This window comes from Sciurus carolinensis, chromosome 9, assembly GCF_902686445.1.
Source record: "Sciurus carolinensis chromosome 9, mSciCar1.2, whole genome shotgun sequence".
Lineage (NCBI taxonomy): Eukaryota > Metazoa > Chordata > Mammalia > Rodentia > Sciuridae > Sciurus > Sciurus carolinensis.
Genome location: NC_062221.1, coordinates 130,594,434 through 130,611,939, shown reverse-complemented (window position 1 = coordinate 130,611,939; position 17,506 = coordinate 130,594,434). Strand labels below are relative to the sequence as shown.

At 43.1% G+C, this 17,506-nt stretch overlaps 1 long non-coding RNA gene across 1 annotated transcript in view; it reads left to right on the top strand.

The window, feature by feature from the left end:
- Window positions 1–2,124: 2,124 nt before the first annotated feature.
- LOC124992445 (uncharacterized) overlaps window positions 2,125–17,506 on the top strand; it is a 64,290-nt gene continuing 48,908 nt past the window's right edge. Inside the window, exons 1-2 of the long non-coding RNA XR_007110126.1 lie at window positions 2,125–2,238; window positions 3,493–3,625. This is a non-coding gene — a long non-coding RNA (uncharacterized LOC124992445). The remainder of the gene's footprint in view (window positions 2,239–3,492; window positions 3,626–17,506) is intronic.

Sequence of the window (17,506 nt, the reverse complement as noted above, 5' to 3'; positions counted from 1 at the left end):
AGGGGAAAAGGTAGAAGCTGACTCATGTTTTATGACTCAGTCTTAAAAGTCATGCAGCATCACTTCCATCACAGGCTGTTGGTTACAAAATGAGTTGCAAGTTTGCCTAAGTTCAAGGGAAATTGGCACAGATATGCCCTCTCTCAATGGAAGGAGTACTTAGGAAAATACTTGTGGAAGATCATGTGTGAGACATCTTTGGCAATTTAGGTGTGTATACATATATATATATGTATACACACACACATATATATACTGTATATATATACATTTTATATATTTATATCATAACAATTACATATAACCTATATAGAATGATATATTATATATTATAATAAATACAACATGTAATTATTTATATATAGAGTACATATACAGTATTATGCCACATCCTAAATCAAAACATTTTGGAAATAGAATGATTACAAATTATATTTATATATATAATTATATATTTATATAATAATTACATACAGGTAAATATATGTTTTACACACACAATATATGCCAGACCTTAAGTCAAAACGTTTCTTTAGAAACAGGAAGTTCCTCTGTGGCTCAGTCCATAGTGATGGGGGAAGCTGCCTTTCTCTGGATGGTTCTCAAGGAGCTGGGACTTTTCCTTTTGAAACTGAGGCTCTGGAATGTCTCTGTTCTTCTGAAAAGACGTCAAGTGAATTTTGAGGCCTAAGGCGTAACTTAGCATTCCTTCAGATATCACTTAAAATTTTTATGCATGGATGGGCACATAATTGCTTCCCATTTTATTGATGAGGAAACTGAGGCTCTGAGAAGAGATCCAAGACCCAGCATATAAGAGAGCTGGGACAAACTAGGATTAGGCATCCATGGTTTCCAAACTAAAGCTTCCACCAGGTGATCCCCGTGGGCATGGGGAAGCTGATCAGTTCTCAGGAGTCACTTTGCAATATCTGGAAGTCCCCAAACTCATTTGACACTGAGGACAGTTTGCTCCTTGCTTTGAGACCTTCGGTGGCTCCCAGCACCACAAGGTGGGGTCTCAATCTCTTTGCAGAATGTTCAGGGCCCTCGTGATGGAATGTGTACCTGTATCTTTATACACTTGTGCATATTGTTCCTCAAAGTTAACTCATGCCTGTTGGGGGCTGATGGGCATTTGCTAAAGATAATATTCCCGGAAAGGGTACTGCCCACCCCCAACACCTGCCCCCTCTTCCTTGAAGATCTCCTTGGGGTTCTAACAAAGGAAAAGGACCCACTCTGAAAGTTCCTTTGTTCTGCCTGAGGCATGGAGCTGAAAGAGAATAGGTTGCACTGTCTGGGCTGACAAGAGGAGGGGTGGGGGTGGGGCAACGGGCTGCCAAGGAGGCCAGAGAAATCTTGGGGAAGTTTCCATATGCTGAGGAGTTTCTGAAAGACTTGAAGCCAACTGCGCTCTTCTGGACAGTGCTTGTTCCTTGCCGATCGGATAGGTCTCAAGTGGCCCATAAAAATTTTACTACATTTTGTCCACCCGTGGATACTGTGACCTAAGGTGACCCAATCAGAAATCTGTTTTGGCAATGTTTTCAGAAGGGATTGGAACGACCTGGGTCGCGGCCGAATTGACAGTGTTTGCTTTAATCAGGAATGATGGCTTCTGGTGGGAGTCGGAGGCAGGTGGTGCAGGGAGCCGTGAACTTTGTCACAGAGCAGTGACTTCTGTAAAATTCACAGCAGTTCCTTCCAATTCTGTCTGAAAGAGCAGGAGGGACTACAAATGTGTCCTATGGGTTGCAAGTAATGATGGGAATGGAGTCTTATTTCAACCCTGAACTCATGGGAGGGAAGCTTAGATGGGTGGAATGTGGATTGCATAAGTTGCTTCTTTTATTTTAATAATGTGGATAAAAAATAAATGGAAATAATGAAAAAATAGAACATGTTTTCTGTTGATTTAACAGAAATTCAGAGATGAGGTAATTCATTTAAAAAAGAAGAAAATAACCAGATTTCTTTTGCCTAACAGTTCCAGAGGCTGAAGGTTCAAGATGAGCTGGTGGCCATGTTCTGGTGGAAGCTTCCTGCTGCTCCGGGCATGGAGGAAAGTAGGAGGGAAAGGGGGTACCTTCGAAAGAAAGAGGGGCCAAGCTCCTGCTGTGACTAACCCATTCCTGTGAGAAAGGCATAGATCCTTACATGAGGGCTCCAGTCCATGACCCAACCATCTCCCATCAGGCCTCCCAACTCTGCTGCCTCCAGGAATTAAGACTTAAGGTGAGTTTTGGTGTGAACAAACCATGTTTTTCCAGCCACTTGCAGTTGATGTGTTTGATGAATGTGTCTTCTCAATTGTCACTGAACCTAGCCTGGTTGTTTAAGGTGCCTCTAAGAAACAGAGAGTCCATGCAAAAATGCCTAGCTTCCAAAATGGAGGTTAACTCTGAAGTCTCCAAAATCCTCGAGATTTTTCTTGATGTTTCTAAATGTGGTATAGTATTAAGTTCCTCTGGATTATTCTTCACTTGATTCAACCCTGGGATGCCTCTGAGCCAGGATTTTATGGTCTGTTTTTATGACTGGTCTGCTATTTTTTAATCAACCACTTTAAAGTTCATACTTCTTAACACTATGTCCATTTCTTGGTAACCTGTCAAATGAGGCTCGGAGTTACAGTCACATTGTCAAGAGGGTGTCTGGCAAGAGTAACACCATCTTGATGAATTTTGCCTAATTTTAGTTGGGTAGACATGAATTTGATAGAAATGGAAGTAAATACAATTTTGGGGGGGATTTTGATGAAACTATATTAGGTCTATTTCAAAGTGTTAACAGCATCTAGCAGATGTGATGGTTTTTGAAGTAACAAGAAAATCACTTCCATGCATCGCCATCAAGAGAACCCTATGAATTCTGACTGACATTGACCCTAAAAAGAGTGAGTCCACTAAAACAGCTCCAGTTGCTCCCGTGGTGGTTTTTGGTTGTTTCTGACCCTGCTCCCAAGTTTTGCAGAGCAGTGTCTTTAGGGGTATGGCTCTTCTAAGATTTGACTTTATTACGTTTTCTTCTCTCCTATGGGCAAATTAGACTGGTGACTGAATCAAAATTCACAAAGGTCAAAGACAAAACAGCCACCAGAAATTTCAAATGTGAAGTTTTGATTTGGTCAGTCTTGTTGGCATCTGGAACATCCCTGGAACAGCGGTTCTTACCATTGTGAAATTTGACCCTCACTTATCAATTGTTTGACTTGGTGACATTTCTTCTATTTCTTTTTTTTTTTTTTCTTCTATACACTAGCAATGTATTTTCAGAGAAGGAAATTAAGAAAACAGTCTTATTTATAGTAGCATAAAAATTACTTAGGAATTAAAAGGGAAAAAACTCCCCTTTATCTAACAACACTCTATTTCTAAAAGTGCTTTAAGATAAATATTTATATCAGAAGTGTGCATATGTGTGTGTGTGTTTCAGTTTAAGAAACATTGATTACATTATCATTTGAAAATATTTCATTGGTTTTTCTAGGTTACTTAAAGACTTTGGAGGTACTTTAGGTTTTAGAAAACAAAGGTTTGAGAACAGCCATTCCAGATGAAGAACTGCAACCCCGTAACAACAGGAGACACTCAAGGATATTGGCTTGGCTGCAGAGAGTGAGGTGAGACTGAGAGGATGAGGGCTGAGCTGCATGTGAAACACCACCCTGATATTTTACCCTGCTGTGGCCTTGGCAGACATCTTCCTGGCCACCGTAGAGGTTGTTGGTTATCTCATCTTGAATTTCTTGCCCCCTTGGAACTCCTGACTTCCAGGGGGTATATGACTGCCTGGAATTAAGACTACATTTTCCAACCTTCTTTGCTTGCCGGTGTGGTCATGTGGCCCGTTTCTGGCCCGTTGGTCAGGACTTAACAAGAGGAATGAAACAACTTGTAATGAAACGACTCTGTATTAGTCCACTTTCTGTTGCTCATGAGACAGTATCACAGACTGAGTAGGTTATAAGAGAAGTTTATTTTGACTCATGGTTCTGATTTAAGGTGGAGGGGTCACGTTTGGTAAGGGCTTAGGTGGCAGAGTCCCAAGACTTTACATGGTGATGGACAGAAGCATGGGAGAAACCTAGCCAAACTGACTTTTCTAGCAGAACTGCTCTGGAGATAACCCATTAATACAGTAGTTACATGGGCGGATTATTCTATTCAGACCTTTAATTACCTCTTAAATGTGCCATCTCTTAGTATCTCATAATGAGGATTAAATTTCCACAGGAGTTTTGGAGAGGACAAACCATAATGCAATCATAGCATCATCCTTAAGAGGAAACCTGGCTCTGGCCCCCTCCCCTCCTCCCCTTCCTCCCCTTCTGCTACCTGGAATGTGGATGTCATCATTGGTGCTCTATTGTGACTGTGAGGATGAGGGCCATGCCCTAGAAATGGAAGAGTAGAAAACTGGAAGCAACTTAGACCCTCGGTGATATTGGAGAAGCCAAATTGATACAGGGATGCCTGAATCCAGAGTTTCACATGACAGAAATAAGCATACATTTTGTAACCTATTTTTAATATTGTTTAATAAGTTTCATGAATCCCTTGTAATTTAGTGGTTATTTTGTGCTCTTTTTAACAGGAACCTTTAGAATATTGCATCCTAAGCAGTGATTTAAAAGACTTATTTTCAAAAGAAATCTAGTCCCTTTCTCAGTATTTCTAAGGATTCCTGGCGTATTGTAAGCTCACATGATAGTGAGCTTACATTCTACCGGTTAATGCCTGTAACTTCTTTCCCCACAGTCGAACTAGAATATCAGAGAGATTCTCCCAAGATAATGAATTTATTCAGGAAAGAAAATTGCAATGAGAATATGCCTGTCATAGCAAACCATAGGTGTATTGGGGGAAGGAAAGAAAGACAAAGCTTTTTATTTATTTATTTGCATTACAGTATCTTTTTATTTTTTATATTTTTTTACTTTTACAGACTACATTTTGATTCATTGTACACAAATGGATTACAACTTTTCATTTCTATGGCTGCACACAATGTAGATTCACACCGTTCGTGTGTGGTCATACATGTATATAGGGTAATGATGTCTGTCTCATTCCTTTAAAGGCAAAATGTGGAGAGCTGCATAAATTGCTTTGAAACAGTTATCTTTGGCTACAAGGATTGATAACAATGGTGGCATCTATTCAAGATGGATGAGTAGTTGCTGGGCACATGTCCTTGAGAATTATTTTCTGTGTAAAATTGTGGTGGCCTTTCTACAAAGTTGTGGTTGTGGCAGAGTCTCTTCTGATAGTTCTTGTTACCAGTCAAGTGTACATGAGGTTGATTTATTTGTTTTTGTTAGGTTTTGACCTAAGTGACTCCATGTCGAATCTGGCGCCTGGGTTTTGATCCACCACATTTGAGGGTCTCCTCATTGCTGCCCTCTTCCACTGCTCTCTCCCCTGCATGGACACAGTCCCCTTCCTCCATTTCTCAGGAATCCCTAACACAAATATAATTTCTTTTTAAAAACTATATAGTGGATTTTTATTGAAGGCTTGGAAATACCAGTTACAGAACAATCAAATTAAAAATTTAGGGGCTGGGGATTTAGCTCAGCTGGTAGAGTGCTTGCCTCACATGTACAAGGCCCTGGGTTCAAACCCCAGCACCAAAAAAAAAAAAAAAAAAAAAAAAAAAAAAACCCAACAACAACTATAACTAGGTTTCTATCATCACTGTTGTTGAAGTTATTTATTTATACCCCTTCAGCATCAGGGTGCCAGAGTGCTGTGGGTTGGCATGTTCGTAGTTGGGGCTGACTGTTACCTGAGATCCTGGCTGGTCTGTCATAACCTCTCAAAACATGGCAGTCAAGTGTGAGAAGCAAACATTCTGAGAAAGAGAGCGTGTTGTGTGCGGATTTGGAACCTCCCTCCCCCACCCAAACTCGTGTGGAAAGCATGGTCTTCAATACAGCAAGGTTCTGAGGTACAGTTTTAGGAAATGATTGGCTCCTGAGAGCCGTCACCTCATGAGTGGATTTATCCATTTGATGGATTAATAATGTGAATGGACTTCTGGGAGGTAACTCTAGGTAGGTCATGGGGTGTGGCCTTGGGCACTATCTCTGTCCCTGACCACTTCCTCTCTCTCTCTCTCTCTCTGCTTGCTGGCTGCTGTGAGCTGAGCTGCTTTACTTTGCTACACCCTTCCACCATGATCTTCTGCCTCACCTCAGGCCCAGAGCAATAGATGATGATGGACTGAGACCTCTGAACTCTGAACCCTTTGAACTATAAGTCAAAGTAAACTTTTCCTTCTTTGAGTTGTTCTTGTCAGGTAGTTTGGTTCCAGCCACAAAACGCTGCCTAACACAAGAGTGAGTAGGCAGAGGCTGAGTTACCTCATGTTATGCAGCCTCAGAAATCATGCACCATTGCTTCTTCCATGCAGGCTATGCTTCCAAGAAGTCACAAAATCCTGCTCAAGCACTAGGTGCCTATCTGGACTCTTCACCTTGATGGGAATGACAATATTGTGAAAGAACTTTTGGGCATAGAAACATTGTTGTGGCCACTTTGGGAAAACCCAGAGTGCCAGACTCACTGTGGGGAATTCTTTACTGGCCACCACTTGCCTTGACCCCAGCCTGCTCTGGTCCCAGGCTTGTTTCCTTCCAATGAGGGTTCTGTCAGCCTCTGCTATTCTCAGATTATTCCTCTTGAAAAACAAAACCAACCCAACAAAAACAAAAAAAACCCAAAACCAAAAACTCACATCTCTTGTGCCAAACTGGAGAAAACTGAAAACACTCACTTTGTTTTTATTTATGCAGAGTCACTTGGCCAGCTGTGGCTCACCTTTCCCAAGCCCAGTTCTGCCCTTGATCTTACCTTTCATAGGCACTGATCCATGTGTAGTTAATTAATTTTGGGGAATTGATGGAAAAGGAGAGGGGATGTCAGAATTAGAAAAAATGAGAATCCTTATTTTGCCATTTATTAACTGTGTACCTCTAGGCAGGTACTTAGCTACTTTTGTCTTTATTTCCTCATCTATAAAAATAAGATAAATATCACATGCATTATGAAGTGACTGTGAGAATTAATGTGATAATATATAAAGAGCACTTTGCCCCATAGGAGGCCCCCAAATAAAAGCTGTTGATCTTTTCTTAAAAATTTTTTTATTTGTTCTAATTAGTTGTACATGACAGTAGAATGCATTTATACATTTTGATAGATCATACATAAACCGAGTGTCATCTCTCATTTTTCTGATTATACATATTGCAGGATCACATTGGTCATGCACTCATACATGTACATGGGGTAATAATGTCTGTTTCACTCTACTATCCTTCTTTCCCAAGCTGTTGCTCTCATTAAGACTGAGGTGGGGTCTGACATTGTGTACACCTGTAATCCCAGCAACTTGGGAGACTGAGGCAGGAGGATCGCAAATTCCAGACCAGTCTCATCAACTTAGCAAAGCCCTGACTCAAAATAAAGAATAAAATGGGCTGGGGATGAAGCTCAGTGGTAAAGCATCCCTGGGTTTAATCCCTAGTGCCCTCCCCCCAATAAAAGGACTGAAGTAAGGGAAGGGAGAAGGGAATAAAAATGTTTTGCAAGTTGTTGATTTACAATAAATCTCCAAAGAGATTTCTTTCAAGATCTTACTGATTAAAAAGGTTGTTGTCAGGGGAAAACATCTTAGGTAAGAAATGGAATTTTTTTTTAGCATAAAGCTAATTTCCTAATATTTGAGCAAAGCTTAGACTGGGGAGTGATCAGTCAGAAACAGTCCCTTACCCATGGACTGCTATCTTGACCTTGTTGTTTGTGAAATGGAGAGAGTGTGTGGTCAGCTGCTCCTGGGGGTCCCACGCACCTGGGCATCTGTGCTTTTCATTTTTTATTTTCCTTTATACTATAAATGAAAACATTTCAGCAGACATTTGCTTAGCATGACTTTTATTTAAGATAAATTAATGAATTAAAATAAATTAAAATATTGATTGATATAATACTAATAAACACAACTAATTACTTAAATATACTTTCTTTTGCCTAAAATTATAATTGAAATTGTGTCAGGGTTGTTATATTTTCTTTGGTGGGGGACTGGCTTTCTTTGAAGTCTTTAGACCAATCTTTCATTTGTTACAGAGTGTCCCTAACATGCTCAAAATCATAGGAGGTGTCCTTGGTGCTGAATCATAGGCGGAGAGTCTGATAATCAGCACCAGGCTCAGGAACCATCTTCCTCGGTTAGAACAATCCTGTCTACACCCCTTGTCAGCTATAAGACAATGATCTCTGTGCATTCCTTTATCTGCGCGTTGGGACAGTGATAGTCCATCTCTGCTTTTGATGAGAGACACACAGGGTGGGGTGGGGAGAAGCTACTACATTTTTGGGTTGTTGTTGGTTTTGTCTTTTTCTTTGGAGGGAAGAGGTCCTGAATAGAGAAAGCTGAGAACAAGATTCTTAAAAGTCAAACTGTGGTGCTGCCCAGGGCATGGGAGCTGCTCAGAGCCTTCCAGGGTTTCCCCATGTTGTCATGGGGATTAATTAGTCAATGCGTGTGCCCTGTTTTGGAGTCACTTCGTGGTAAGCATGTGAAGAGAGCTATGACTCAGATGCTAAATTATTTCCAAACGGGAAAGCGTGTGATAGGGTTTTTCAGTGATGAAGCTCCTACGTGTGAGATTGCACCTAGAAAGTGTTCTTTTGAATTATGCAAATGAATCTTGCCAAAATATGTTGATCAAATCTTTTGCTAAAAAAATTTAGGTTAAAATTAAATTTGCAAAATGATATTTCTAGGATATCTAGGAGGATTTGGAGTCAATGGGGTATTTAAAAATAACTTCCTTTCCTTCTTTTCTTTCTCTTCCTTTCCCACCTCCTCTTTTCCTTTCTTACAGTGTATCTGAATAAGAAAAACAGGATATGCCATGATATAAAGTCTTTATAGGTAGATTAAGCAGCTCAACTTTATTCAATCATTACTTAGTCCATATCTTTTCGGCCCAAACACTTAATGTCTTATGTATTTTAGTAATCACCAGAGCAGCTGGAATTTCATTCATTCATTCATTCATTCATTCATTCATTCATCCAACTAATTCATTGAGCACACAGTCTGTGCCAGGTGCAGAACATGAAAGATACCTTGTGAAGCTTCCATTCAATGCTTTTCACATACTAGTACCAGTGGATCTGATTTCTTAAACAATTATCTATCAGAAAATATAAAATCCTTGGCTTCTTACGTATACACCAGATACAAGCACTTATTTTTATTAACTTAAACTCTGTGACCATCAATATTTTTCTGGTTGTTAATTTTTTTTTCTGGTTACTTACACATAACTTAAATTAGCTTGCCTTTGTTTTGTTTTTTAGTTTTGTCTAGTTTATTTATTTATTTATTTTTCCGTTTATTTACCCTTGGGTGAAAAGACGCTTCTTGGTTCCCATCTTGCTCAGAAGATTCAATCTTATCTGCTGGTTCAGGCTGGCCCACCTGCCAGGTAACCACGAGCTTACAGTGTCCATTGAGGCTGCTGGTGGTCTTCAAGTATTTTCTCAGATGTGAATAAAGACTGAGGGGTTAAAAATAGTACTTGTGATCAACTGGACATGGTAACATATTCCTATAATCCCAGCAACCAGGGAGGCTGAGGCAGGAGGATCAAAAATTCAAAGCCAGACTTAGCAATTTATCAAGGCCTTAAGCAACTTAGCAGGACCCTGTCTTTAAATAAAATATATCAAAAAAGGGATGTGACTTAGTGGTTGAATGCCCTGGGTTGAATCCCAGGTCCAAAAAAAGAAAAGAAAAAGTAGTACTTGCAATCACTATTTAAAATTGCTAATATTACTAACCTGGCTTTTTCAGAAAAACAATATAAGTACTTTTATAACATTAACATTATATTATTGTATCACATTGATATAATAATTGAGTATAAACTCAATTATGCTGACACCTATGTCTCTTTAATTAACTAAGAGCATTCCACAGATACTTTACATGTACTTTATATATGAAAAATATTGTTTGAATGTTTGGAGTATTAGTACAATATTCTCTTTGAATCATGTGTGTGTGTGTGTGTGTGTGTGTGTGGTGTGCGCTCTGGTTCCAGGGAAACTTGAAGGACTAAATGCAGCAAAGTATATGTCATATTTGACATTTATTTTAGGTAACTATCAGATTATAAATATGCTGCTTTTTAGAACCTTATTTGTTAAATCCCTAGGAGGCATTTACAGCATATTTATTAATAAAAATATTATCATGCCCACTATTTTCTGCATATCCCCTGGTGGCAAGGACTATTCACTTCTGTGTCTCCATCACCTAGGACCACATGTGGCTTCCATTATGTGCTGAGTGCTGAAAAGAATGACAGTTTCCTCTGTTTCTGAATATCCCCTTCTCTCCCTTCACTTTTGGAGCCTCTTTGGACCCTTTCAAGATTCTACACAAATGTCACACCCTCAGTGGAGATTTTCTCCAACACCATGCAGAATTTTGTTCCCTTTCTGCACCCCCCATACTGCTTCTAACATGTACCACTTCTCACGCTGCATTTCCATGAATTGTTGACCATCTCTCTGGTGCTATTGTGACCCTCTGGAGGGCTGAGACCATGATTCATCTGCCTGCCTCTTCCTAAGACCCAGCCCAGGATGCTTGTTGGAATTTCATCCTGGCGTTAGTGTGACCTGTTGGATGTGGCTGGATTCTAGTGCTTGTGGAACCTACCACTGTGGGTGTAGCAGTGCCCTCTGCTCTATGGCTGCACTTTCTGAAATTTTAGTTTCCTATGTTCAGTTAAATGAAAACTCCAGAAAGAGACAATTCCTAAATTTTAAATAATTCTTATTACAGCATATCACTACAATTATTCTATTATTAGTTGTTGTTAATATCTTACTGTACCTAATTTGTAAATTAAGCTTTATCATAGTTCTATCTGTATAGGAAAAAATGTAATATATATAGTGTTTGTTACTATCTGAGGTTCAGGCATCCACTGGGAGTCTAGGAGCATGTCCCCTTGAATAAGGTGGTGATGGGGGGGGGGGCTGCTGCAATATAATTGCTAGATAAAAACTCATTCTGAAGTTCAGTTTTGGAAAGAGAAGTGTCTAGTAATGGGGGGAGGGGAGGAAAGGACCTCTGGGGGAGGGGCAAGTGAGAAAGGGAAGCAGATCCCAGGCATTCCCAGGAGTGATTACAGCAGCTGAAGGGAACAAACAGTTCCAGGACCCATGATGAGGACGTGAGTCCTCAGCAAGGACAACCACTGACACAGGAGGGATCGCCATTGCATTTGGAAACCAGAGAGGGTTTGTCCATGGAAACCATATGTCTCCCACTCTGGCCAAATGTGCGGTATCTGGGGAGCCGGAGAATGGTGGACTCTGTGTGCTCTGAACATGCTTCCGTAATGTGCAGGCTGCAGGACACCAGGAAGTGTATGTGACTGTCACTGGCACCTGATCTGCTGTGTGCCCTGGATAAATAAGAATTCATTTGGCCCCTCGGGACAACACTTTTCCTTCTGTGTGCTGGACTCACCTCCTTGAGAGAAGGGATGCCTACACATCCCTTGTGTGTATCATGTGCCTTGGGTTCAGCGAGAGAGATGAGGATGCCAACTGCACCCAGGAGGACTTATTTAAAATACAAAACCAAAATCCGTTTATGAAACAGCAGCGAGCGAGCTGCTGGTCTCAAATCTGTCGCTCTTCCTCCCAGCCTCCAACTTCCAGCAAAATAGGTCAATTTTTCTCAGAAGGTTAAGTGCCAGTGTTTAAACTTGGTTCTCCAATGTCAATATTCCTAACCACCACAGTGACATTTAAAACAGGAAGCTAGTGGGGATACAGGGCAGGGTACTGGTGGCCTCCTGGCCCGATCTCTGAATACTCTTGTGTCGTCCTGCATGTGGCAGAAATCAAAGTCCTCCTGGTTAGCCTTTTATTCTGTGTTGCTTCTTCAGGTCAAACTTTAAGAAGAAAAGTACCCCTTCTGGTCATTTGGGGTGGAGGTGTGGAGACAGAGAGGGCTGGAGGAAAGAAAACGTGGAAAGGGCAGGCTGCAGAGACAGATGAAGTCCAGTGACGGGCGGCAGGGCTCTGTCTTGTGGTCGCCCGTCCGGCAGAAGGCCGGGAGGAGGGCCGCATCAACAGAGGCATCTGGTCCCCCAGCATGGAGCGGCGGCCGTGAACCGTGGCAGATGCAGACTCAGCTGTGATTGGGCACGAGGCATCGGTGTCCAAGCCCGGGTCACGCGCGGGGCCCGTTTTAACTGTGACAGTGCAGTGTCAAACTGCCATTCTTTCTTTCCTGTGCGTTTTTTTTCCTCTGAAATCTGCCAGCTCTCGGAAGCAGCCTAGACCAGGCCCCTCGGGTTCACAGGCTTGAGTGGGGGAAAGCAGTGAGTGACATCCAGGGAGGGATGGCTGCCGAGGAGGGGGAGCCGGCAAGCCAGGAGCCACTCGGCAAGATGTGAAAAGAGGGGCTTTGGGGTTTTGCTTCATGGGCAGAATTAAGCTGAGGTGAGGCACAGGTGCAGGGGTTAGCAAATTAGGCAGAAGGACATTTTGAGGCTTGGCTTGTGAGGTGCAAACAGGAACTCTGGGAAGACTTGAAGACTTCTTTATGGAAACTTAAGGAAGAAAGTGGCATCAGCTTTGTAAAAATCACTTGTTATGTTAGAGGAGGAAATCAGAAGAATGGGAGGGCCAGCCGGCAGGAGAGGGCCCGCACACGTGACTTCCCTCTGCCAGCGCTCTGGGGTGCTTAAGGGGCACAGCTGCCCTCACCCCAGGTCTGTCTGCAGGGACGCTGGTGGAATGGGTGCTTTCTGGAGCTGGTGATGTGGGTCTCGTTGTAAGAGTCAAAGCCTCTTTGGGAAGCAATCCACAGTGCTGCCTTCCTCAGTTCCCCTTCTTCATCTTTCCTTCCCTCCCTCCCTCCTTCCTTTTCTTTTCTCCTCTCCCTCCTCCCTGCCTCAGGATCCTTCCAGGTTTTTCTTACTTTGTTTCCTTTCCCTCATCCAGTTGGGAGACACTGATAAATCAGACATGACCTAGAAATCTCTAGCCAAAAAAAATACTTCCTGGGTCTGATGGAGACACCAGACAAACACCCTGGCGATGGGGTATCCCGAGAGCTTTGGGCCTCAGAATTGCAGGGAAGTGCCATTGGGGTTGTGCTTACAGTGGAAAAAACATAAAAATAAAATACAAAAACAAAAATCAATCATATTACTTGCTAGAGTTTGATTTCTAGTAAGTCCAGCAGAATTCCTTACAGATGTGCCTGAGTCCCTAGATCCTGTAATTTCTTTCTTTTTTGTTTGTTTGTTTTAGTTACACGTGACAGTGACTGCAATTTCTAATGTGATAGAACTTCCTCCATTCCCCTCTTCCTCAGTCTCTCTCTCCTTGTAGGTACGGGTTCCCCACATTCTGTGTCTTAGGTTTGTTTCTGTTTTTCACTAGATGCACTTTTCACACCTATGCAAAGCCCCTTCCTTCTCTTCAAGGCTGTTTCTCTCCAGCACCTTTAGTCGGTCTCCACGCGTGCTGGACGATCTCCCTCTGGGTCATACTGTGCTTCCCTGCTGCTCTCTCACCTTGGTGTCTTTTTTACTCAAACTCTTTGGAAACAGAGTGTAGGATAGGGGCCCACACCCTAAACCCTTCTCCTCTCCCAACAGGAGAAGTTAAACAGATGCACAGGCTCTAAGGAAGCCCGGAAGAGAGGCACAGTGTCTATACCAACTACGATCCGGGTCTCTGAGCCATTCGTTTTTCACCAAGTTCGCTCCCACCCCAGTGAAGCCGTGGACTTGCCCTATTTATAGTGGCACCGGAGATTGTGCTAAATGGCAAACTTTCACACTGACGTCAGCCCAAGGTGCCTTTCCTCGCTAAACCTCTGGCCCCCTGATAAATAGTCACAGTGCCCGTTGCTCCCTGAACCCCGCTCCCCGGGCCGTCGCCGAGCCTGCACGTGCCGCTCAGGATCTGTTCTCAAGTTGTTGCGGGGATCCGCCGTATGATGACAATTAGGGGCAGTTAGTGTGCAGATGAGGCCCGCGAGTGGCAGGTGGCGGGAACGGCCTCAATTAACTAACAGGCACCAAATCCCTTCCTAATGAGGCTGGGCCACCCAGATGAGCCAGGAGCATGTGTCACTGACAGCAGCAGAGGATTTGTGCTGGAAAGGGGGAGAGCCTGGTCAACAGGTACCTGGTGCAGCCACAGAAGCAGCCCCTTCGGTTTCACAGCTCAGAGAAACAAACCGGTGTAGCTGCAAAGGGCAACCGAGAGCAGAGAACAGGAGCGGCCGGGCGCCGGTCTGCACAGCGTTTCATCTCTGGGCGGGTCCCCTCTGGTGGGTCGCCTTCTTCCTGCGTTTGGGTGAAGAGTTAGAACGACTCCCAGGATAAGCAGTCAGTGGGGTATGGCCGCCAGCAGGCAAGGTAATGAATGTCAGAGACATACTAAAGGGCCCGTTGTCAGCTGTAGAATTTGAATTCCAAATCAGACACTGTAATAACACAGCAAGTGTCACGTTGGGCTCTGGAGTTGAGGGCCAGTGGCCATTTCCATTGCAAATCTTCTGGGGGGCTTTGTGTGGGTTCATCATCTGAATTTATATGGATGGAAACTTGTCTGGCTTGGCATGAGCTTTTAAGAATTAAAAAAAAAAAAAAGGAAGAAAGAAAAGAAAAAAACTTCAAAAGTGCAGAGTGTTTGCAGGGTGACACCGACAGAATTCTGTGCTCTTTGGTTCTTCCAATCCCTCTGTTCTAAACAGCTCTCTGGAAAAGTTAGAGACTTACAGGAGCAAGATCCATTGCCCCGGAGTGTGGATCTCGCGTTTATCTCCAAGTTGAAACAAATCAGATCAGTGGCCGTGCATTCATTGTTCCGATGCGGTGCGACGGAGGCCTGGCGTCGCCTGTGCTCTCCGCACCCGCTCTGCGCTGCGCGCAGCCCCTGATTACAAAGCCGTACTATAATTAATACATGGACTGGAGGCGTCTTTGAAACGGGTTATTTGCATTTCTTCCCTCACCCCTCCCAACCCTTCATTCTTCTCTTACAGCATGAGAATAATGTTTGAAAAAGGTCCAAAGCCTTAAAAGTAAGGCACAGGATTGGGGACAGGGCTGCCCCTTTGTCCACACGTGAGACGATGTTTGGATAATATTACGCACCGTATGTTCCAGGCTGCAGAGCTCAGACACCATGGGGGTAAACCAAGAACCCACCAGGGACCCCTGCACAGTTCCCCCATTGTCATTTTCTGATCCAAAGAGTATTTAATTGAACGTTTTGTTCTTTCTCTAATTTTGTTATAACAACAAATTCTGGAAAGGGGGATTCTCCTTTTTGAAGGGGGAAGTTTGCCATCCACTCGGCTTTGTCTTCACATGTGTGTAGCTCCAGGTCTTCGGAAAGTGAAACTCTGAGTTCTGCAGCATGACTTGTGCCATCTGTTTTCTGAGCATCCTGTCCTTAGGTATTCTCCGCATCTTTCAGGGACACCCAGAAACACCAGTGACTATTGACAGATCATACATAAACGGGGTGTAAATTGAGTTGTAAGACAAGAAGATAATCCACATTTCATTTTTATCTCTTCCTCTCTCTTTCCCTTTCTTCCACAAGCCTGTCTCTTGTGTTAGCTTTTGGGGGCAGAACTCATCTCCAGAACAACTTTAGATCAGCTTGTCTTCACTCTTCCAGCAGGTCTTCCAAAGCAACCTAAGAAATGAGTGCTTTCACCCCACGCCTTTGGCATCCCCATCTCACACCACCTCCCATCTCCTTCACGAGGGATGGTCTGTGGGAGCCCACTTTACGGATGAGAGAAGCAAGACTCAGACAGGTCTGTGACCAGAGCATTACAGCACACCTTAGAATCCCCATGTTCCCATTCGGATTCCTCCAGAAGCAACTCTGAGACAAACATTCCAAAGCACATGACCTTTGAGGAGGTGACTCCAGGAAACACTGGTAGGGAGTGGGGACATGAAATGGGAAGTGGCAAAAGTCAATTTAAAAATGGGTTATCAAGTCAGTCACCTCTGTGAGAAATGAGCTCAGTTCCCTTGGTTTGCAGGGTTCAGCACACTTCCGAATATGACACCCCAGGCTTAGGCAGAGAGATATCAAATCATAGCAGGTCTCCAAAATAATTTGAATTCAATAAAAGAGTAATCCACCTCGTTTTTCAGTGCCTGTTCTTGTGAACATGACCAGTGGTGTGGCCTGTGGGTTTCCTTTTATATTGTTAGGAAACTTTCCATGTAAAAATGTATATAGTTAGAATCATAGATGTTAGCACCAGAAGGAACTTCAAAAAATTGCCTGGTTCTGCAATTAATAGCATAAGAATATCTCTTATTTTGCAGATAACAGTTAGTCACTCAAGAGCCCACTGCATGTGGAGCACATGGTGATCTTATCTTGCGTCAATCATCTCCAGGTGCCTGACAGACAGCACTGAGGAGTGTTTCCAGCCGGGTGCCAGAGGTTTAAGCTTCACCTTCTGCCCTCATTTTAGGCACCATGTTGGCTCTCTTACCCTCTCAACTTTAACTTCATTGGTCTATAGCTCAATAATCAGGGATTTTGAAGCTATAACTTCATTCTAGTCAGTGACAAAGTTTGCACAATGGATAAGTGGGGTAAAGTTTGAACAGCTGATTCTCCCAAGATAGCAATGAAAGAGTCCTGAATTTGAGCATCTGATGGTTTCCATGGTGTAAATGTTACCACCATGGCTGGTTTTGAACCTCCAGTTGGCTGTCATTAAACATGAAGTTGAAAAGAGATGTGAATAACTGGCCACCATACCTCTACTATCTATCCCCAAAGTTCCAGAAACCCAAGGTTTATGGAGTCTAGAATCTGAAACGCCTACCTAATTGAGACATCTTCTCCCAGTCCCAAACATCTATAGTCCCAAAGCCACCACCCCATCCAAGTCCACGTCTCTGGAACCTTACCTTCCCCAAACCCTCACCCCCTCTAGCATTTCTGGATGGGGACTCGATCGTTTCAAAGTGTACACTTATAACATGTGTCCCTGCTGAGGGAGAAGTGAGAGGAGAGGATGGAGGGGATGTCTACTTCCCTGTCATCAAGTGGGACTGATGGGTCTGCATGTCAGTTTGGTCTCTTTCAGCCTGTTTGGTGTCTGTTGAGGCTCCTAGAACTCCTTCCGGATCTTTCTGCAGGTGTGTCCTTGTTCACTGGAATGACATTGGGACACAGGTAAGATGCCATGTGGACACTGCTTTATTTACAACTTACCTATACTCTTGTTGGGTTTACTCCATGCCCATCCCCAGGACACCTCCTCAGAGAAGCTGTTGGTGACTCCCCAGTGTTTGTTGCTGCTGTCACAGACCTACAATCCCTTTGTATCTGAGGTTTTTCTTCATTCTTTAACCTGATTATTTAATTGACTCCCTCCTGCACTAAGTCCT